At 45.6% G+C, this 24,128-nt stretch overlaps 1 pseudogene; it reads right to left on the bottom strand.

Annotated features, from left to right (window-relative positions):
- Positions 1-582: 582 nt before the first annotated feature.
- LOC115310509 lies at positions 583-2,986 on the bottom strand (annotated as a pseudogene).
- Positions 2,987-24,128: the final 21,142 nt, after the last annotated feature.

Raw genomic sequence — 24,128 nt, 5'->3', positions numbered from 1 at the left:
GAGTATAACCTACTTTATGTGTTTCTGATGGCAAAAGGGCATGAAATGTTTCTAAAAAAATACAGCATTATCAAAATCAAGTGCTAATCACTGGCTGTGTGACAAAGTGCAATATTCAGAACGACTGAAAATTTGTGTCGTGACTTAGAACACTTATGGTCAAATGACAGGAGGAGCACCTTTCAAAGATGTACTGGCCTACACTACCTTGTCTTGCATTTCAGAGTATGTGGACCGGCTACATGAGGAAGTCGTGGAACACTGCAAGACATATCCTACTTTTTAAGAGGCACTTGCCGGAAAGTCTCCAAAAGTTCCCCCGGCCTTTGTGAGCCCAGGACCAAGGCCATCTAAGGAAGAACTGGTATCTGCGCACAGAAGAAGGTTCGCCAAGCCGTCCCTTGAGGGAGACGGCTAGACAAGGATGAACATGTCTCTGAGCGTTTATGTAGAGTGCGGTTTGGACAGAAGTGGAGCTTTCTGCCAAGCCATGAAGATCGTCTGCATGGAGCAATGAGAAAACTTTTTCAATGTTTGTTCAGCTAATAAATTTATGCATTCATACAAAGCTTATTTACGATTGTTCTGATAGTTACGAGTTAGTAGCGGAGATACAGTAAACCAGTAGTGGTTTCAGGAGGGAAATCCTCCCTTATTCTGCAGACTACACATGCCGGCAGAATCATCCGGTTCCTTTTTCCAAGTCGTCTCCATAACCAGCGGACGAAGACTCGGTAAGCAGTGTAGCGAAAGCGTCTGCAGTAAAAGAAGCCGCTGTAGTGAGGACACACTTGAAATAAACAGAAAAAGGTTTCAGTTATTTTGGTCACATTATACAGACAAAAAATCAAAATGAATGTTCAAATTGCAGTGTCCCTAGATTTTTGTTTTTAATTGAGCACTATGATTGATTCTTTGAATACTCTGTTCCCAGCAACTAAAGCATTCAGCTCTCAGCAGCGCTGTGACCCCCGCTTGCAGACCTCTTGCAGAGAGCACAATATGCAAGTGTTGCACATGCCATTCTTCAAGCGAGTGAGATTTTCTTGCTATGAAGTGCACACATTGCAGGACATGAAGCCTACTCTGAATGGTGTGGGAATTGAATCTGTTCCATGCCTCCACATTGACTTGCCTTAGAATATTAGTTTTACACCGACCAAACATTGCCCCGGATGGAAAAAGGCTCGGGAAATGTAAACTGAAAATAAAGGTTTAATCGGCGAACTTGTGCACGTAAACAAAATAGAGAATGAGCGTCGGGATAGCATAAAAGCGGGTGGCAATAGCAGAAAAGCCGGTGGCAATTCGGCGGCGTTAGAGCAAGTGAGAGCGTTCGAGGCACTTTCGAGAACAAAAATGCAGGACAAAATGATAAGTTGCATCCCGCGTAAGAATAAACCCGAATCCTCTAGAAGTCCGTGGCTTTCCTAAATTTGATTAGATGGTACAATATGGGAAGACAGCCATGGTACCTGCTTTACCTGTGAATATCGTCGTGCATAGGATACCACAGCCCCCTCAGCTCGAAGTAAAGCAGACGGAGAACAGGGATGTTGAGGCACAGCATGCTGAACTCCGGGTGCTCCGTGATGCACCCAGCTGGCTGAACCCGGGTCAGCGCTGTGCCCATCTTACGACAGCAAATGCACCCCCCTCTGTGCCATTCTCGAGAATACCACAGTTGTTGCAGCTGCACCTAAAAAATAACAACAAGACTGTTGAGATCGCAATGGTCGTCAACCTCATGTGAGACACACATCAAAAGAAGCAACGGTCATCAAAAGAAGTGAGCTATAGTCTTGTGAAATAAAATTGAAACTAATACAAAAACAAGCGAGCAGTGGTGTTTTAAAAAAGCTATGCAAATAATACCAAAAGAAGCAAGCAGTGGTGTTTGAAAAGAATTTAATGCACCGTGGAAGGAACTTTGGAAATGGAATACTCCTTCGGCGTATAGACAATTCACAAATAATGCAACTTGTGTCTCTTTTACAATCGAAAAAAGGCAGGCTCCATCCAAAACGTAGCGTAAATTAACGCGTCTACCGCTGTTCGCAATTTTCTCGGCTTATCGTGCGATTTGGTGACACATGGAAATAGTATAGATTTAATAACAATAATATCTTTATTCCACCTACGAGGGCTGCGGTACCTCAGAAAGGCTATTAGCCTGTACCTGAGGCCTGTGGTGCCGCAACAATGCTGCCTACACCATAGTAGATTTACTCTTAATTTTAGGAGTGGGTTTTTACAGATTCACCCGGCCAGGCCTTCCTGCTCTAATAACGATTCTCCTCAACAAAATAAATGCAAGGAGGGGAAATTAAATTCGAAGTGTCTAGCGTTACGTCCGACGTAACCCAAGTTACGTCCAAATCTCCGCCTTCCCTAGGTTCGCGGGGGAGAGAGGGGAGGGCCGGGGGGGGGGGGGGGAGGGTTAGGTATACGCGCTTCAGTGGTCTGTCCGAACGTAACGCTAGACACTTCAAAATAAATTTATCATTTCGCAGCTACCAATAAGTAGGAATAACCACTTGCCTTGCGGAATGACAGCACGCACAAGCCATGTGGAGTATCATCATTGCAAAACGGAAGTAGGAGTGGCTGGCACATGCACTTGGTTTGATTAGCCTGATAATCGTGACAGCGCAAAGAAAGCCAAATATGAAGCAGCGGCAGCGGACAAAATAGAAGCGGTACTCGTGCGCTCTGATCGACTCCGACTATACTGATCATGTGCCTTAAAAACGATTATAATACGCTCTTCAAAGGGGACACCCGGGGAAGCCAGCAAGTGATACATCAACCATGAAATATGTGGCACGTTGTTACAGCCTTACCATTCCGTGTTTCCGTAGCGGCATTTCGGCGGCGTCGGCGAGTGGGGCGGGGAGTCGCTCTGAGGCGGCGACCGAGGAGTTGGTGGTAAGTCTGGGGCGCCCTCGTAAGGCGCCAATCCAGAGTTCTGCGTCCTTAGCAGCATCTCCCGTTCAGTCGGCGTGAGGTCGCTGAACGGGAGCTCAAACTCGTTTGCGAGCGCGGCGTTGTCGTCCATTTCTTCCACGTTTTCTTCACAGGCCGCCGTGCACTAGAGCGAACTACGGGATCCACACTGAGTGTGCATTAAATCCTACCGACACCGACAGTGCTCCCTGACGTCACTTCTTTCCAGAGGCGAAAAAGGGAAGAAATTTGAATGTTTGTTTCGGTTTCGCAAATTTATTTGCAGGTACAGAAATAAGAGTCACAACGTTCTAGAAAAAATTGTGCGGCATGCCAGGACCCCAATGCCTCCGAGAACACCTTCTTTTTAAAAAAAAAAAGTTATATTTGCTTCATGGTCCCTTTAAGGCTGAGTCTCTCATGAAACTAATATTAAAATCCGCTACACGACATGGCCGGGGAGACTTCACTCCTCGTCACGATACTTTCCAGCAAGCTACAGCGTCTTGCCCCGTGACGTGTTCCATGACAAAACCACTAGATGCACGCAACGAGCACGCACCGAGCACGTGGACAGAGGCATTTCCATTGGTGGGGGTGGGCCAGTCACATCGCTTCCCCCTTTCCGACCACCACGGCTCGCCACGACTCGCTGTCATGTTCAAGCAGAAAAACGGAAAGGGAGTCCAGCTTTTTTGGCGATGCTGTGAGCCGTTCACTGAACACGCCGCGAGTTTGCATACCCCTTTAACACCCTCCTCCCCTCCTCTCCCAGAGTAATCTGCGGATGGCTCATGAGAAAATATAATCCACCTTGGACTACCCCTACACGCCGCCTCGCGGCGCCCTGCCGGCTGCCCAAGTAGCTCCGCTGTCTCCCACTGCACTGCGGTTGCTAGGTGTTACTCTATAGCCAGCCAGTCCTGTGCTGCCGCCATCCTTCATGCACACGCTAAGGGACCTGACCTGCTTGCACCAGGGAGTAGCGTTTTCGGGAACGTTCATCCCGCGGAAAAGTGCTCAGAGGCTGCATTCATCATGCTTTCTTTTAGAAAACCGCTGCGCGAAATGCACACTCATTTCTTCGAGAATCAGCGTCACTGGAGTACCGATTTCGCCCCCATTTTTTTCTTCAAGAAAGTAACTTTTGTCACGTACGTTTCGTATTGCAAGCACTTGAAACATTTCTTTTACAATCTATGGCATTCTATGCTCTAATTTGAACAACTCTTGTTTTAACTTGAATGTATCGGGCATTTGAAAGCCGGTAGTGTAGTATTGACTGCCAAGCATCATGACAAATTTAAAAATAGTGTATGTTATATATTTTTACAAAAAAAACAACCAACGTTATTATTTTTATGTAATATAATAATAACTTTTGATAATATAATTTTTACCTTTAAAAAACACACTAGAGTAAAAAACAAATATTTTTTTTTTATAAAGGGAATAACTGTGACACGTAATTTTCCGTAACTTTTGCGTGAAAAAGAAAGTACATTATTTACGCCGTTAGACGCAATTTAGGTGGAGGTCACGACCCGTTCTAAGACCCGCCCACAGATCAGTAGGCCCACCCATTACTACTGAATTTGCTTGGCTGCTCGGCTGAAGATGCTAGGAAGCATATTGTCTTCATTTTCCCTATATCCGGTGCGTCTAGTCTGGCGTCTGACGACGCCTGCTAGTTGTCTGAGCAGACGCGCGGCAGCCTCCCGCACCATCTGCTATTTCGCCAGCGTCTATCGTCGTCTGCCATGGCCGTAGGACGCGGACATGAACGCTGCCCGTCGGCGTCCGTTTGCTATTCCGCCCCGTATAAAAACTTTTAGAACGTTCGCAAGGCTCGACCATAAAAGCGACGTTCTAGCGTTCCATCATGCGCGAGTGACGGTCCAATACATGCGTCTGTCAGCGTCTGTCGATGTGTGGTAAAAAGCGACTGAGAGGACTAAAAATAGCAACAAAATAAATACTCAGTCGTTTCAACTTTTATGTTCTTGTTGTTTTCTTCTTTTTTTTTCGCATGGCATCCTCGAGATAAGGTGCGAAAGCGTCATGACGCATAATTAAAACGTGACCTGGAATAGGCCATATGCAAAATACTTGCCAGCTATTATTATCATGCCACTTGGAGCCGCCATATTGGAGAACTTTTCCCTCCTTCCAGCTGTAGACGAGGGGCATCTAAATTTAACTTTGTTTCTATAATATTAGGAAAACGTATTTGTGCAGTCAATTAGTTGCTGTTGAGTTTTCGTTCAAAGACGAAAAAAAGACGGCCGCGAAATTCTGAAAAGGAGATGTCAGCAACGAGGTTGCAAGACTCGTCACTCAAGCAGTGAACTGGGCCATCCAGGTAAGTGAACGGTCCTCAGTGAAGACGTCGTGTGAAGGGTTTGTACTGGACTTGCAGCCCGTGATCCAGGGCCGGATTAAGGTGCGGGCTAAGGGTGCTGCAGCCCAGGGCCCCCGACTCTGGAGGAGTCCCATGCGTTGGATCGTAATTTTTTTACAAATCATATATATTTTTTTTACAAATTATATATATTTTATATATATATTTTATATATATATACACTGCAAACCAAAATTGGAAGAAAAAAAAATTAATATTTTTCATTATAAATTTTTGGAAATATTCCAGCAGCATTCGAGAAGAGAGGCACGGCAAACATAACGGCACTGCAAGTAAAACCGAAGGCACTCTCTAGCGCCGAGCTTCTTTTCCTAATTCATCTTCGGCATATGGTGAATTCCGCACGCAGATCTCGATCGCTCCAAAAGCGCTCGAGGTCTGGCACAAGTTGGTCATCTTCCGCTCATAGATCCCTTGCACAGCTCGCCCCATGGAGTGCCTCCAACCCCGCCGACCTTGATCTGCGAGATTTCAGAGATCTTGGCGGAATTTGACAGAAGCGCGCTACTTCATTTCTTTTAACTTGGCGGTGCGCATGCGCAACGAGGTTGCCGGACCGCCATCGAGTTTGATGTGTTCGATTTCGTCAGTTGTTTACGCCGGATTTTAAGGGCTCGAACACTTCTACCTCGCGTAGATAAGGGATGCAAAGCTGTGACTAGAGCGTGGGAAATCGCAAGCACTGACATCAGTAATCGTGAGAGAGAGAATGAGAAAGAGAACGTCAAAAAATCGGAAGGAGACAGACGTAAGGTTGGTTAGGCCTGTTCATTTTGCCGCCACTGATTGTTTACTTTTTACACTGCATGCTAACGTCGTTTTCTCGTGCAATAAAGCAAGAACAGATTAGGCAATGACCGTGCAATTGACTGTTTGTAACCTCTTTGTGTTCATTAAAGTTGTACCAGCAATCTGAACTGCACCCGCGGAAATCGCAGTGCGTTCCCCGCCACTTCGAAGCTGCCGGAAGGTATGTGGTTTTTTTTTGTTTTTTTTTTGTTTTTGTTTTTTATGGAATAAAAGGAAATCAGAGATGTTAGCCGGGAGTACAATCTTCTGACAGGCTACTCTGGTGGGAAAGGGGTACGGGATATCACAGAGGTAAGAAAGAGGGAAAGAAACATAAAGAACAAAAGAGACACAATCACAGATAACACACACAACCATTTGGACAAGAAAGTTCAGTACATAGCATTAGAGTCTCTTATCCAGGCCTGTTGCTAAAAGAAAACAGAGGAGGGCCTTTGTCGTATTTAAAGCACAGTCTTCGTTGTTCAATTGCCCCAGGAAGTGCTGTATTGTAAGGGGTGATCCCGGAGACTTCCTAATGTCTTGTAAACATTGTTTTCGCTGACCATCATAACTTGTACATTGAAGTAAAATATATTGAATATCTTCGATAGTTCCACATAGGGAGCAGTTTGGGGACTCTAATTTACCGATAAGATGAAGGTAATAGTTAGTGTAGACGACCTTTAGCCGAATTCTACGGAGAACAGCTTCCCGTCGTTTCTGAAGGCCTCGAGGTACTCGGAACCGTAGGTGCGGGTCAATATTTTTTAGAGGGGAGCTTTGGTTGATGTCCTCTTTCCAGAGGCTCGTTGCGATCGATTTCCCCCCAAATCACCACCCTTGAACAGATGTCCAATTTTGTAAATGGAGCTGGGACTTTTTTGGGGAGATTCGTGAGTCTTTGTAGCCATAGAGTCAGCCATTTAGTTACCCGTGCCAACACAGTGACTGAGCACCCACTGGAATGATACGGAGTGGCCAAGGGAAACGATCTCTGAGTGAACTTTGAATATGTCTAAAATTACTTGTGTGTTCGGACTATTTCTACGTAGATACTGAAGCGACTGGAGGGCAGGCTGTGAGTCGCTGATGATCGTCCAAGGGCGAGGTGATGCTTCTTTAATCTGTTGGAACCCCTCTCGAATGGCCACCAGTTCAGCAGCCGTAGATGAGGTTGTGTGGAACAGCTTGTAACCAGCTTTGAGGTGAAGCACTGGGGCAGCCAAGCCAATCGATGACCCGTTATGCGTAGTTGCTGCATCGGTATATATGTTGCAAGAAGTACAGTGCCGTGTAGACAATAGAGACAAGGAAAACTGCCGAAGGACAATTGAAGAGAGCGTCGATTTTTTTGGTATTCCAGGAATAGTCTCGTAGATTTGAAGCGGAGGCAGTGACCGGGGTTGTGTATCGAGTACCACAAGATATTGAAAAACTGTTGGAAGGACATATCCTTATTGTCAATTATAGTTTGAGAGATGCGGCTGTAAAAACAACTATCCGGAATGTCAGCTAGGTGATGAGAGTGATGCCGTGTCAGATGTCGCATCGTAGAGTTTCTTAAGTACGCAGAGCTTTCAAATGTAGACAATGAGATTCCGGAATCGTGTCTATGGTCGCGGTTGCTCGCGGTACCCCAAGGCATACTCTGAGCGCCTGCGCCTGGAGCGATTGGAGTGCTTTCATTTTTGTCAGACTTAAACCGTGCATAACAGGCAAGCTATAGCGAAGGATGCCAACAAATAGGCTGTTGTATAAACGAAAAAGAGCAGAGGTAGACGTCCCCCAAGTTGCACCACTTATAAATCTCCCCAAAGTTGTGAATGCGGACAATTCAGTCTCTAGGTGTTTCGGTTGGGAGTTCCAAGTTAAACCTTTGTCAATAGAAACTCCAAGAAATATGTGATTAGGCGCATATGGAATTGGAGTTCCATTAACAAAAAGTGGATATCGAGTCATCCTCATCTGTGTAAAGGCCACGGCAGTTGATTTTGCTGGCGCAATCTCAAGCCCCCGTATGTTAAGGAATTGAGACATTTTGGACAGCGCATCTTGTAGGCGTCCATGTATGAGCTTAGGTGAGCCTGTAGACGTCCAGAGGCAAAGGTCGTCTGGATAGACTGTAAGGTGTACAGCTCTTGTGAGCATTTCGGTGATCCCAATGAGAGCAATGTTAAAGAGGGCCGGGCTCAGAACACCCCCCTGAGGCACACCTTTGATCACTCTGTGACGAGTAGTTTCCCCTTCCTTTGTGCGCGTGTAGATCGTTCGATTTTTAAGGTAGTGAGATATCCATGCATAAAGACAACCGCCAATTCCGGTAGATTTGAGGCCCCGTAAAACAGCCGAATGTTTGATATTATCAAAAGCTCCACAGACATCAAGAAATACAGCTTCTGTGATTTTCCCGCGCAGCTTCTGGTCGTCAACATGAGTTACAAGGTCTACGACATTATGAATGGAGCTACGACCCTGTCTAAATCTTGCCATGGTAGCTTGATATATTGATTCTGATTCAAGAAGCCATTCAATCCGTGATAGAACTAATCGCTCCATACACTTGCTGACACAGCTTGTTAGAGCGATTGGTCGGTAAGACTTTAAATCCAGTGGGGACTTATCCGGTTTAAGGATGGGCACAACGCAGGCCGTTTTCCTGTCAGGTGGTATTTTGCCGCTTGTCCACGAAGCGTTGATTATGTCTAGCAAACGCTGGCGAGCGTCATGCCCCAGATGAGCGAATGTGCAATAGGGTATGTTATATGGACCTGGTGAAAAAGAATGACTGAGGGAAGCTAGAACTTGATCCAATTCCGGGGAATTAAATACATCATTCATGTAACGTGAAAATGGAGTAACTGAGGCTTGATGCTCTATATCTGAAATATCAGTGTCACTCACTGCTGATAGGACAATAGACGCGCAGAATTCCTCAGTAATGTGCAATTGCGAGCGTCTTAGGAACAGTGATATCACAAAAAAGGCGTTCTCGGTTGTGGTGAAAATCTTAATCCGCGTGCACTATGCCGTATTTTTTAGAGAGGAACAAATACGCACAGGTTGCCCTCCATTTCTTCCGTCCGAGTTGATCCAAGTAACGGCGAATATGTTTTTGTGTGCGCCTGTCTTCCCTAATGTCAGCTTGTAGTTTAGTTTGACGTGCACGTCGCTCAGCCCTTCGACGAATAGCTCAAAGTTTTTCATACTCTGCATCTACAACAGTTCGTGAGGCCGAAAGATTGACAGTCCTAGTTGCCTCTGTTGCTGATTGATTTATAACTGAAACAAACTCTTCGTAGGTCGTTGTGGTATGATTGCGCTGTTCTACACTCTCCCGAAAGTATGTCCAGTCTATATATAAGGTTCGATCATGTCTGGCTCTATCAGCTTGAGAACCGCGTACTGTGATGTAGGTAGGGATGTGGTCACTACCATGACTCTACGTCCACAAACCAGGAATTTCGAGTCACGAGCTCACATGACATGAAAACAATATCTAAACAACTGCTACAGCGACTGCCTCAGATGAACGTAGGTGAACCGTAGTTTAGAAGACAAAGGTCATGAGAATCCGCTAGCTCACGTGGTTCACAACCCCGACGTGTAGTTCTTACACTACCCCAAGCTATATTATGGGCTTTAAAGTCGGCAACAGCCACAACTGGCGATTTACATTGTTGAACAATATCATGAAGTTGTGTAGCACCAAAATTGCAAGCTGGAGTTATATAGGCAGCGATTACAGTAAAAGTTAGTTTGCCCGTGCGAACAATAACGCCTACGTACTCATTGTCTTGATGTGATGTGATATTATGGGAATATGTGAAGTCTTTTCGTAAGGCAAGAACCCGACTGACGTTAGAGGGACGAGCTGATTGAAATACTTCGTAACCTGAAAGCCGAAAGTCTGATGCTGCACGCGATTCGTTAATAACTAAAATTGGGAACTTACATTTCAATGCAAATTGTCGGTCGTCTGAAAGGCGTGCACTAAGCCCTCTCGCGTTCCATTGAAAAACGGTCGCTCTTTTGAGTCTTTCATCAAATGAGGAGGAATCATCCAGTACCCTGATGTGAACTTCCGGTCATTGCAATAACTGCCGATTCAAATGCCATGATTCTCTGCAAGATGTCTTTGAATGTGCATGGCGGCTCTTGGGTCGTGAGACCTCGAAGGACGGAGAAAATAATGCGTATGATGTCACCTATTGTCATTGTGCCAAAGACAGAGGGAACCTGTTGCTGGCGAGGCAGGGCTTCAGCGGAGGTTTTGCTGTGTGGGCGTGTACCTTCGGTGCTAGGAGGTATGCCTGATGCGTTGAGCTCTCGTGAAGCGGATGTGGGGTCACGAGGAGGCCATTGGTTGGCCATAAGGGTGGATTTCGCAGCCAGGTCGAGACTTCTTGCTTTTACCCTTGGGAGGTGAGCCCTTGAGGTTTAACGCAGGGAACACCGCGTCTTGTGTTGCTTGAAGGTCAGCGGTGGATGATTCAAGAGGAGGCCAGGGGCCTTGAGGGACCTCTGCCTCATTTGTTGACGGCGCAACTTTCGGACCATGGACGGATCTCTTGGTTCTTGCAAGAGCCGTCAGCCCCGCTTTACAATTGACGTAGCTTGCTGGGTGATCTCCGCCGCAGTTGGCGTACTTGAATGGTGCTTCTCCCTTGCAGTCTTTGGTGGAATATTGCTGGGAGCATTTCTTGCATTTTGCGGCACCTTTGCAATATTATACGACATGACCAAGTGCTTGGCAGTTGTAGCATCTGGTTGGAGCTTCAATAAACTTTGTTGCGTCATGTTTTGTAAATCCGAGATTAACTCGGGCTGGGCTGTCTGTATTTGGGTGAAAGGTCAGAACTAAACGGTCTGTTCGTTGCGCAGCCTCTTCGGACTTTCCTTGACGTCCATATAAGCGGCGGGCTGCAATAAGTCCATCTCGTTGCAGAAATGATGTTATGTCGGCATCGGTATGCCAAAGGGGCACTTTGACTAGACCACCATTTTGTAGGTAAGTCTTTGGCACTGTAGTTTTGACAGAAACCCCACCGAGAAGGCGAAGTTTCAGAAGTCGGTCGACTGTGGTGGTTTCAGCAACTTCCACCTAAGGCCACCTCTATTTGTAAAGCGATGTTGCAAAATGGCAGCAGCTGCTGCTTCGTTCACCTCGGTACTCAAGGTCAGTGGATTTTGTCGCTGCAAAAGATGCTCCCCATTAACCGGTGTAAGGAGTACAGGGATAACTGTCGTTCGTTGTCGGCGATGTGAGGCAAGAACGAAGCCCTCTAGGTTACCTTCAATTAAGTCTTCCTCCATTGAGTCACCCGGCGGTGCTTGAAGTTTGGCAGGAGTCGCCAGCAAGTCCGCAGGCTCACCGTCCCCGTCGTTGCGGCGTTTTCCAAGGGTCGAGTGTCCAGTCCGGGTGTCTTGAGCTGCACTGTACGTGTGGTCCTCCCTAGCAGGAGTCTGCTGGGAGCACGAAGGAAGATTGGTCGCTGATTCCAGTACATTTGCACCGGGCTGGGAGGTCATGCCATGTGCCGGGTTACTCGAAGTAACCCGTGCTGCTGTAAGCTCCAGCCGGTGGTTTGTAGTTGCGACTGATGTCTAAAATAAGCGAAAATGTCCTGAGCAAGGAAAAGTGCGTCCGATCAGTTCGCTGCACGTGCTTCGAATCCCCGTATGTGAGGGTGGCGAACGCGAACGTGTTCCTCGTTATGTGTGACATGGGCTCCGTGATACGGATATTTTCGCCCGACCCATGTCGCGTGTTATTTCTGTAGCGAAGCAGTCACAGTTGTCACTGGTCGTCGGCAAGATCGGCTTGTCAGGTTTGAGCAGCGGCCATTTTGAACTGCCGACCGGGTCGGTGGGTCGCTCGAAAAATGCCTGTCCATCTTCAACTCGTCGATTCAGAGCGGGTCCCACAGAGCGGATTTTTTCCTCCCTCGCGGATATTGGAAAGCGCTCTAGGTCTGCCTGAAGAAATGTCATCAGCTTTCCGGAAAATAGTTGCACAGATGGCAGCATTTTTTAGATTCTCGAAGGAAAAATGAAAAAAGGGATACTGCGCTACAAACAACGAATGGACGTCGTTCTTAGTTATTGGGTTTTGTGTTTCTGCTTCTGATTGACCAATTTTATTGAACCAGAGAGTGCAAGTAGAATTTAGTCAACCAGATCACTTCATTTTCCTGCACCAGTCCCATATTATTGCTTACGTCTGAGTCTTAAAAACTAGGTATACGACCAGGCCTTGTCTTTCCGGCAGGACAGCTCCTTGGAGTTCGCAAAAATGCCAGGTCACAAGCATCTAAGTAGAGCGTCTAAGAGAAAAGCAAAATTGAACAAAATGAGGAGAGGAAAAAAAGCTGCCAAAGTTGACGCAGTATTTAAAACCAGCTTTCCCAAGACATTCCTAAATGAAACCCTACCATTTGGACAGGGATGGGCAAAATACATGGATATATGTATCAAAATACAAATACAAAATACATCGTCAAAAATGTATTTAATTACAAATCTAATTACATTTCCAAAAAAAGCATTTAAGTACAAGATGCAAATACAACCAAATGTATTTGGTCTGCTCCAAATACTTTTCCAAATACATTCCTCAAAATTTGCGTCAGCGACTTCAGGGCACCTGCAACGGGTTTCTGGGTATCTCATTTTAGTTTTGCATCCCACAGTTGGGAGTTAGTGTGCGAGGCTCTAGTAACGTAATAGGAATAGAATCACAAAAAAAAAAATGTAATCAGCTTCGACGTAATAGGTGAAAAAAATACAGAGCTTCAAGCAGCTTTTTTTTTTTTGGTCGATTGCCTTCTGGTATAGACCAACAAACAACCGAGACGACCAAGACGCGCAGCACTACCTAGAGAATATTTTATTGTTGCAACTCGCACCAGTTACGAAAATCTGGACGACCCGCGCATTTAGAATGTTCCAGGCAAAAATATGGATGGAAATCAGGCTGGAAAGCATCACAAGTAGTCACAGGCACTTATTTAGCCAGTCTGCCTGTGAACGTCGATTTCGTCACTATTCTTGCCCTTGACTAGCACCGTAATCACAAGGTCACTAAACGCTTGTGCTTGATTGAAAGGCACTGCATTCGGTGCAGAACGTAGTTTTCTTCCTGCTCTGGACACGTCTTAGGATGAGCAAAATGAGTCGTGGCAATAAATTTGAGGGATGTATTTTCGCCCACACAATTGTATTTAATTACAATTGTATTTGAAATACCCACTTTTTAGTATTCAAATACACACGTCAAATACATTACCCAATTTGTAATTAAATACAAATGCAAAATACACAAAATATTTGAAATCCGTATTTCAAATACTTGTATTTGAAATATTGCCCATCCCGGCCTTTGGATAACTAGAAAGTCTAAATACTGATTATCGGGGACAATCCATCGATCAGGCCAGAGAAACTAGCGAAAAATCTATCCCGTCTCCTCTTTCCTGCCCGGTCAATGGTGCGTGTGAGCATCTGCATCGAAGCACCTAGCAACCCGCCATTCCCACGGAGAGCAATCACAAGGAGCCCCTCCAACTGAGTGCTCAACAGTGTTCCCCAGACCTGCACGCAACTGCATCGGAGGCGGTTGTTGACCGTGGAAGTGGGAGTGTCTCAAGAACACTTGCATCATCTTCCACTGAATGCGATCAGCGCTGTGATGGTTTATCTACCACGAAGACAAACAAGAAAAAACGTTGAAGAGAAGAAATGCGTGAGAGATAAATTGAAAGCATTTTCCCTACCTTTCCATTGTTCATAGAATGTACCTGTGCATCTCTGTATTAAAAGGCGAGAGCGAACGATCCTTTTCAAAACTCCACTTGATTCTAAATTGCCTTCGCTCCACTCTCAGCGAGGTAAAGTTGAACTATCTCGCCATAATGTCTATCAATAGGGACCTTTTGCGTAAAATATCTTTCAATGAAACAATATAGGAATTTTTAATCTTGAAGAGTAGGAAGGTGCCGCAATAATATGTTTGTTTGTGTTCCTGCGTTTTGTGAGTTGTTTCCATTTTGTTTGACGGCACATGAAACGTGTGTAACAAACACTTTCTCTTTAGTCTCTCTTTTCCTCATTCGTTAAATTGCCCGTGCGTTTACTTTCCCACAGAACACCGGGAAAGCCAATGGCTGCGACCTACGAGGCGAACTCGGTTAATGACAACCCGAAAGATATAAAAATACGAAAATAAAATCAGCAATGTGGCACTTGCAAGCACGCGAAATGTAATGCTTAATGTCATATCAAAGACATTATTTTTATGTCTCTGCATATTTTTGACCTCGTCACTCACCAAGTTCTTCCCGATTGGCTCAGCTCTGCAGGGAAGCCAACGCATGTTTAAAGGGATGTATGAGACGACGAAAGTGGTGGTTTTCACTAAGAGTATTACTAAGGGTAAAAACAAAAAATGGACACACAAGATTGTATTCTGTGTGATACTGATTGTATATATTGTATGGTCAAAAACTTCATTGTAAATATTCTTATAATATATCGCACAAACTTATTGCATTCGAAGCGTGGGCGTTTTAATAAAGTAATTTCATTTTATTTTACTGACACTTTTCATTTTTGATCAATAGTATTATCATCATAGTCGTCGTCATTATTATCATCATCATCATCATCATCATCATTATCTTGATCCTAGCTTTCGTGGCCCTAACCAGCATTAGCCCAGGGCCCCGAAATCTCTCAATCCCGCCCTGCCGTGATCGTATTTTACATCTACGGATCCCACTTTGTCGGGACCATTGTCTCTCGGGCGAAACCATGAGGACAGGAACCCCCAATATGGCGGAAATTTAATAACAAATCAAGAGTTCACTACATGGCGCTTTTTTTTTTTTTGCATATTATCTATTATTCGCTTTGGCAGGCCAGGTGTCCTGCGAAACTTGACGGCTACTTCCCTTTCGAAGCAAAATGATGCGAACATACTTGGACTAACTTAATGCGAGCCGAACGCCCGATTGCCTCGAGCCAAATGGCTCGCAAATTCGTATCTCTGTAGGTATCTTCACGGTATTGAAACCATGGTGGCAGTCACGACAGTTACACAATTCACAGAGCAGCGGGGCACGGTATTGAAGACACGGTCGCAATCACAACGGTTGCAGAATACAAACAACAGCGGGGCCGCTTTTACGGGAACAAACATCTTTATTGAGCATCAACACGCTCAAAGAAAGAAATCAACCATTCTGATGTTAGCCTGAGACTGAGGCAGGAAAAGAAGAAATTTCAAAGTAGAAGAAAAAGGAACAGTCGAGGATACGTCTCTTCTACTTTGAAACTTCTTCTTTTCCTGCCTCAGTCCCAGGCTAACATCAGAATGGTTAATTTCCACCAGCTCGCCTGCGCACTCACTACAATATCAAAGAAATCAAGCCAGATCGACCAAAATAGTTTATGTGGGAATGTAGGCTTAGGCCAGTCCCGCTACGAAGACAAGCATCCGCATAGCGCTTCCGAAGGAGCGTACTTGCGGCAGTTGTTTGCTGCAAAATATGTCGGTTGTTGAAATCTTCATCTAAACACCTCTGTGAACTCAAAACGACCCGCACGCATAGCATATACGATTAAAAACAAATACCTCCGGCTTGCATAACAATACCAACAATTTATCAGACGTTTCGTCTCCTATGCGGGAGACATCATCAGTGCATCCTTGTGGTGGTGGTTTGGTTGCTGGCAGCATGTCCATCGTAAAAAAAAACAAAAAAACAACTTGCGGTTGGCTTTTTGTGGCAATGCAGTCAATGCTAGGGGAGAGGGTGCACGAATCGCTGTACACGCGCCTTTCTTCTCTCTTGGAGTTGCCACTGCACGTCGCGTTTGCAGCCTTGGAAAGCAGGCGAAACGCGCGCATTTCAAAACGCACGCTGGAAATGGCGTCGGCCATGAGCTCGGCTTGCGCCCGGGCCAAAAAAGCACCCAGCACGAGCTCGCAATTTGACTGCTGCAACGGTGCGCGTGCTCTCTCAATGCTCGATGTTCTTGCAGGAACGTGTTCGCGCTACCTTCGCCGCGCTTTGAAATGAAGTGACACGGACTCTAGAAGTACATTCTTTCATGCGGTCGCGTCTTCGGCGAGAGAGATTCGAGCTGAATAAGAAAATTGAGGCAAAAAAGATGGACAAAGTTTTAAAGTTCTGTCAAAAATATCGGCTCACCAACGTCGCGCGTTTACGTAAAAAAAGAAAAAAAAAATGTGTTAGTTTTAGTTGCAGTATAAGCGCACATCAGCGCACTTAAAATATAAATACAATTACTTGCATTACGCGGACGATCTGAAATCAATGAACCGGCGCTCCCAGCCTTCCGGAAACATTGGCTGCCACGGCTCAAACAGCTAGGCGTGCCCAGGCCGCCGATCTGTACGTTCAATATCAAACGGGCTCCCGAGAGCCGTTTGATTAAACCGGTACAGTTTGACGGTCACCGGTCACCCGCTTGTGCAACATGTTCACCGGTTTGAGCAAACGTGCGACAACTTTGCCCAAACGAGTCGCCCATTTGCCCCGACGAGTGACCTGTTTGCCTAAGAAGTGACCTGTTTGCCCAAATAGGTGACCGCTATGGCTCATACGGGGGACCCCTTGAGCCATACGGGCGGCCCCTTTGGCAAACTGGTGACCGGTATGGCTAAACTGTTACCGGTAATGGACCCGTTCAGTTTCATACAGGCGCCAAATGGTTTTTTTTCAGTAGGGTATCGATAGTTCTGCGACATTATCGATAGTTTTGGAAAAACTATCGATAGTATCGATAGTCAATTTACCGATAGTTTTGCATCACTAACACACAATCAATTTTTTTAGAGCTGTACCGGTGCGCTTTTCACTTCTTCGGAAAGGGGGCCCTTGCCGGGCCTCCATGCCTATTACTGTTAAAGACTTTGCTCGCGCAGACGATACAAGTATTTCAGATTACTTAGAGACATCGTTGGAAGCATTCGAGCAACTTAGCACTACTAGTACAGTTGACGACCTCTGGAACTTTTTAAAGACAATTATTTATTTTTGTATAGATCATTATGTACCTAGAAAAATTAAACCTGTTCATCGTACAAATCCTTGAATAACACGCGAAATAATTCACCTGAAACGACGAATCAGAAGGCCTAGAAAAAATAACAAACAAAGCGTGAACGCCTTAAAGAGCACTTTAAGAACGGTACTTAGAGAAGCCAAGGAAAGCTTTTTTTCAGTAACTCTGCATAATTTTATAAAAACTGCCCCCGAAAAGTTTTCGCGTTTTTTGAAGGGACGAAAGGAACCGATTGAACAGATTGTTGACGGTGACATAGTTTTTACAGACAATGTAGAAATGGCAGGGCACTTTAATCGTTTTTTCCAGTCAGTTTTTTCAGCGCATGAGTCACATGTCATGCGTGAAGCCTCATGTGACGATACTGAAACAAGCAGACCGGGCGTGGTGATAACCCTATCAGGAATATTCGCGAAGTTGTTATCTCTTGATACGGAGAAATCAACGGGACAGGATAAAATACCGAATGAATTTCTAAAAGGATATGCTGAGTGGCTATCCCATTATCTTAAAATTATTTTTGACGCATCATTACAAACGCACACTCTTCCACAAGAATGATTATCTGCCTGTGTTTTACCAGGATTTAAAGACGGAAGCCGTCTCAGGGTAGATAATTACAGGCCCATTTCTTTGAGAAGTGTTTGTTGTAAAGTATTGGAGCATATTATTTCAAAACACATATTCACTTTCCTAGAGTACCGAGGCATGTTCTATCCCCACCAGCACGGTTTTAGATGCGGCCTGTCAACGGTAACCCAGCTTGCGGAAGCGTTTCATGATTTTCTTTTGCCGTTAAAAATAAACAACAGGTAGATGTTATTTGCGTCGATTTTTCAAAGGCGTTTGACTGTATACCACATAAAAAACTGATATAGAAATTAAAAGCACAAGGTCTAGGCTCTGTTATTATTAATTGGATTGAAGCCTATCTATCAAATCGAAGTCAAACAGTTGAAATTAATGGAAGTCTATCTGCGCCATTACCTGTGTCCTCAGGAGTCCCTCAGGGCTCAGTCCTGGGTCCACTGTTGTTTTTGATCTATATAAATGATATCGCTACTTATATTCAACCTCCAACTAAACTGAAGCTCTTTGCAGATGACTGCTTACTTTATGCTCCCGTAAACAATTCCGTCGATCAATTGAACTTAAACAGGAATTTGGAAATATTAAGGCAGTAGTGTGATGATTGGAAAATGCAGATAAATTTTTGTAAGTCGGCATACATGCACATAACAAACAAGAGGAACGTTTTACAATTTCAATACAATATGGGGGATATGAATTTGGATAATGTGGACAGTTTCAAGTATATTGGTGTCACGATCTCAGATGACCTACAGTGGCTGGCCCATATTGAAAATGATTGCTCTTCGGCCTATGGGAGTCTTGGTTTTATACGACGGAAATTAAAAGATGCTACTAGAGACGCAAAGTTGACAGCCTATAAAACGATGGTACGTCCTATTTTGGAGTATGCCAGTGTGGTACGGAGTCCCAAAAAAAATTTAACAACGAAAAATGAGAAAAGATTCAAAGGTTGGCTGTACGTTTTATTCTGTCTAGCTATAAAAGAACAGGCTCTGTAACTAGAATGTTGCATGAGTGCGGCTTGCAGCCACTAGAAACTAGACGGAAGATTGCAAGGTTAAAGTTTTTTTTTTTTTTTGTCCTCTATTACGCACACTTAAAAATTGACCCAGCATTGTATCTGAAAGAAGTGCATAAGCGATCAAGAAGACTAAATCATACGAAAACGGTCCAACCTTATTGTAGTAGAATAGATGTCTTTAAATAGTCTTTTTTCGCGCAAACAATTGAAGAATGGAATGTCTCCCGGAGTGTGTCATAAATTTAACAGACGCGTCTTATTTTGAGTCTTCCTTGGAAGAGCTGTTTTCAAAATAAAAGAAATTTTGGTTGATTGTTGTTATTTGAAAATGTAATAGTATTTTGTATGTCCTTATTGCTGTCAAACGTTAAGAATGTATGTTTTCCCTTTTATTGCTCCCTCTCCTGTAATAGCCTTAGAGAGAGGGCTGACAGTGTTGATAAATAAAATAAATGCCCCGCGCCACCGCACGCTCGCTCACGATGGACGCGAGCAATAAACTTGAAATAAAATTAAGAAATACAAAAAAACCCAAAAAAAATCATTGTTAGCGTTTTGATAAAACGTAAACTCTGGTTCATTATGTTTTTTTTATATACTTTAGTGGCGCTAATGAACAGATGCTGAAAGAGGCTCATAAACAGTTTCTATTTCTACAAAATCACAACCCAGACAGCTATAATCTTACGTCGTTTCAAAAAGAAAGCAAAGCACCCGCAATACGGTCGAGCGCTGAGGATCGCACTGGCCAAAACCTCTTTGTTTACAAGATGCTGCGCTGTGAAGATCGCACTGCTCAGCATGCCATCTTCACAGCTCAGCACGCACGTGTATGTCGATTCCGAAAGCGAGCAAAGCACGCACCGTACGCACAAGCGCTGAAAACGGCACCACGGTCAGAACCCGTCCTCTAGCTACGACCGTGACTCGTGCAGAAGTTGGTGCTAATCAATACAAGCTTGCATCTAAAGGTTGAACTCAGTGGAGCAGAGGTGAACAGCAAAATTCGCGCTACCAAAATATATTACGACACGACGCTACGTATTCGCCGGAAACCAAATTCCATGCGATGTACTCCGCCAAAGCCAATACATGATGCCAAGGCGTCTGTTGCGTGTGCGGCTTCATCTGCACAGAAATGACGCACTTGTAAACGTTGAAAACTCCGGTGCTAACCGGCGCACAACATCAGCAAATAAGGCGTTCACAAAATATGTTTGAATGGTTCGAACGTAGAGCGCGTCGGAAATCGGAGCCATGTTTTTAACCACATTGCTCGTGCTCCATGCCGCCCGTTGACCCCTGCCGGCAGTAGCGGACGCTGAGCGAACAAAAACTGGCTCGCCGAGATCGGCGGCGAAGAGCCCATGGCCTGAGCTCACCCCGAACGCCCGACCTGTATGCGCAGCTGCGAGCGTGCAACTTGTTTGTTCCGGAAACATTCTGCGCCATCTATGAGAAAAAAAAAAAATATTGCGGTGACTTAGCTCGGCTGTGCCAGGATATACGTAACGGCGTGAGCTTATGTGCACAAAATGAGGGGCGCTATCAAGCGGCTTCGGTGCAGCGTCAGACTTGGCTAATGCACAACGGAGACGCACAGCTGGGCGCCCGGCGGCGGACGTGCGTCTGCCGCGGCTATGACATCACTCCTCTGGAAAGCGCAGACCGGCGAGGCGGACGCGGCGGCGGCGGCTCCGGCGCTCCAGCTGTGCGCCGTGTGACGTCACTGCTCCTCGCGCATGCACAGCACGGAGCACGGCTCATTATGCGAGCCACGCGAAACTGCTCAACCCCGGCCAGTGTAGCTCACCCTACAAAAGGCTACATATAAATCGCGGGTGAATCCCCCTTAAAGAGGCCATGCAAAGATATTCACTTGGAAGGTTTTTCACTTTACACGACCTTACCGGAACTAGAGGTACCCAAGTACACTCGCACCCAACACCACCCTCCAAGAAACTCCTTTGTTATAGTGTCATTTTAATAACAGAAGCGAGCGTTTTCTTTCAATGTCTCCTTCGCAAAACATGATGACGTAGCTGGAGATAGCATTATACCCCAGTGACGACATTTTAATGCGGTTCATAGATTGAGCCCAAGCATTGCGTGAGCCCTCGATTTGTGCTCGTGATAATCAATAGCTCGACAAACATTCGGGTAGTGGCCCGTGTCGAACCGCTGCAATCATAACAATGTCTGCAACCCAGCGCGTTTCCTTGTGCTTTGCCAACACCAGCGCGCGGCTATGATTAACACAGGCGACATACAATCGACTCCAGATCACATGGCCGCTTGTTCTTGCTGCGAGTCAACGTTACTAAAACACTCAGTTGGGAAACTCGCCGCCGAAACCTGGACCGCTGGCGTCCACCGAGACCGAGCTAAATACGACAACAGCGCCACTCTTTATCATTTGTCTGTACTGTGGTCACTTTGAGCTTTTAGAAAGCATGTTTTTGCGTAAAAGCAAACGGAAAAGACTCTTTTTGTATCAAATTTATTGGATTTGAGTACAAAATGAAGGGCGCGTGATGTTTTTAAGATCTTTGGTTTGCAAGGTTTGGCGGAAAAATTAATATTATTTTTTATACAACCACGCCTCAGCGGTGCTTTCAGGTAGCGCGTCCCGACCTAGGTGCATTTTAACTTCGGTAGCAAGCAGGGTTGCCAGGTTGGGCTATAAAGAGCCAAATTGGACTAGTTTTATTTGCAGTTGGCGGGAAAAAGTGATAGCTGGCTATATGGCTAGAATTGGGCTATTTCTGACCCGTGCTGGGCACGCCAAAATGCCTCAAAGCACTTGAATTTATTGGTTCGAATAGGGTATTTTTATAATAAGCTACGTAAACATTTGGCGCTTCAGTCTCTTAACTCTGAAAAGTATGCGACAGCAAGCAAGTTCGTCTGCTCTTTGCTCGCCATTCTTTACCCCTGAATCTTGTCCAAATGCAAGCGCGTGCTGTTATTCCTCTATCTCAATTAGGGACGGCGCCATTCCTTGCGGCCCAGCAGTACCACCTGTTCTGCACATTCTTTAGGTTGTCTGTTGATTGGCGTGCACATATACTTTGTGTTTAAATCTGTATTGTTTTCCCGTGGCGGTCGTTCTGGTCACCATGCCCCGATACTAAGCATCCCATTAATACAGTGGAAGGTATATTGCTTAGGTTACCATTGTCCAACGCTGCAGTAGAACGCGTGTTCAGCCAGGCTACCTTCACAAAGACGGACTTGCGAAACAGGATGTCGATGGAAACACTGGAGAACATTTTGTCTGTTAAATTCGGACTGTGTGGCAAAGAGCAGTGCTGCAAGGAATATGTTCCTCCAGAGGTTTTTCTGACACTTTTTAATACCGTATACCGCAGTAATGTACCCGTACTCTGCCGTTGGTTCTGCGAGCTAGTGGTGCGAATATTTATATTTGATGTATAAAAATGCATTACCTGTCTTTAGTTCTTACAATAAACGTTCCGAATGGTCACTTTTTCTTTTGGCTATTTTCGGGGTACTTTTCTCGATCGACATTTGGCTATTTTTTGGGCTATATCTCGCAGAAATTTGGCGGGTCAGAGTACAAACACCTGGCAACCCTGGTAGCAAGACGTGGCGCGTCCGCTGGGGAGACGGGGGTGGCACCCCTGTAACCTCTTCCGCTGTATCTGTTTCGGCGTCAAAATGGACGATTAAAGCCAAAATAGACGTCACGTGCAGTTCCTCGAGTGGCCGCTGCGGGAGAAATGGCGGCGTTGTGTTCGCCATTAGCTCGGTTCTCGAGGACAGATCGGTGCCACTTTTTCAGAGCAATCTCTGTGGCAGTTTCCCAACTGAGTGGTTTAGTAACGTTGCTGCGAGTTGAGAAAGTGAACGCTGCTCGTTTTTCTTTATTTTTTCTACGACTTCTGCTGCGTATGGTGAAAAGCGAACGCGTGTTTCAAAGTGTATTAACATCAGGAATTCATTCGGTGGTATTTACGCAAAGTACAAAACTTGTTGCATCGCTTATGAGTAGACGGAGTAGAACTGCCGCCTACTTCCTGAGAATTAAAGTTACGGCGGCGTCAAGCACGCACCGAACGCTTGGGCTACGTTCCAAATCTTACCGGAGTAACTTGTCTCCTACGTCACCGGTTAAAATCACGTGACAATGTTAGTAAAGCTACCGCATCGGTTTTGAGACGGCCTGGATTTTGTCTGCATTCCCCTGGATTGACTTCGTTTAGGGCTTTAGCTGATATTAGCTGACAGCCAAGGATGTTTAAATGTCCCAGGACCCGGAATAAGGTGATGTTCAGAGACGCCGCAAAAAGACCTCAATCCGAGACTGCCTTGCGCACCGACGCCACCGACGCGCTCTGATCCAAGCTCCCATTGTCCGATCGCCGCTCGGATGGCTGCGTTTGGCTTAGGCTACGTCCGCTACTTGCCTGCGATCTGCTTTGTCTGCCCGTTGTCGCAGCTGGCTTTTGGTACTAGCGCCACTAAATAAGCTACGCTTCAGAGTAACGACACTTACCCATGTCGTGGCTTAAAATCATGGTTGCCAGTTATCTTAAGCTTTATCTGAAATGCCAGGAAACGCCTTACCGCCCCCCACAAATATTTAAACAGATCACGACAGAGCAAAGCAATATTACATGAGCTTCCTAACACCAATTTTAAAGCTGAGGAAGTCGCACTTTTTAATCATGACGATCGGCAGTTCAGTCTCCTCTGCGCAAGCAACAGAAAGGCTGCGCCCACAACAATGTCGGCGAACAGAGTGCCGATACACTATGCGCGACCCATTTAGTGGCTCCATTCGGTACGATCGGCGTACCAAAAGAAGTTCCGATGCTGATGCTCACTCTCATCACGGACGAGGGAACCGAACATCCGATGAAAGCAGGGCTTGTATTTGCTTTCTCAACACAGTGTCATTCTCAGCGTTCGTGCGTACGACGACTTAAACGCTAGCTTTCCAAAGCCGCGCTACGACGACTCGCTCTAGACGACGCTCCCGGCGCAGTGTCGCGAGCTTCCGCCACACGCCGACTTCCTGCTGACCAGGCAAGTGTTCGGCTCCATATATCACCTATTCGATACGGATTAACTCCGTCATGTAGATTTGGCGCAAACAACCGCGCTGCCACGGCAATGCCATAGCAACGCGGTTGTTTGCCCCCAAATTTACACGGCGACGTTCATTAACTGAGCTTCCTGATTGCGACGAAAATTACTCGCGGCTGTGGTAAAAGATGGAGAACCTGGTAGAAGAAAGAA

This window comes from Ixodes scapularis, unplaced genomic scaffold (assembly GCF_016920785.2).
Source record: "Ixodes scapularis isolate PalLabHiFi unplaced genomic scaffold, ASM1692078v2 PGA_scaffold1__304_contigs__length_218370807, whole genome shotgun sequence".
Lineage (NCBI taxonomy): Eukaryota > Metazoa > Arthropoda > Arachnida > Ixodida > Ixodidae > Ixodes > Ixodes scapularis.
This window is presented reverse-complemented; position numbering and strand designations above follow the sequence as displayed.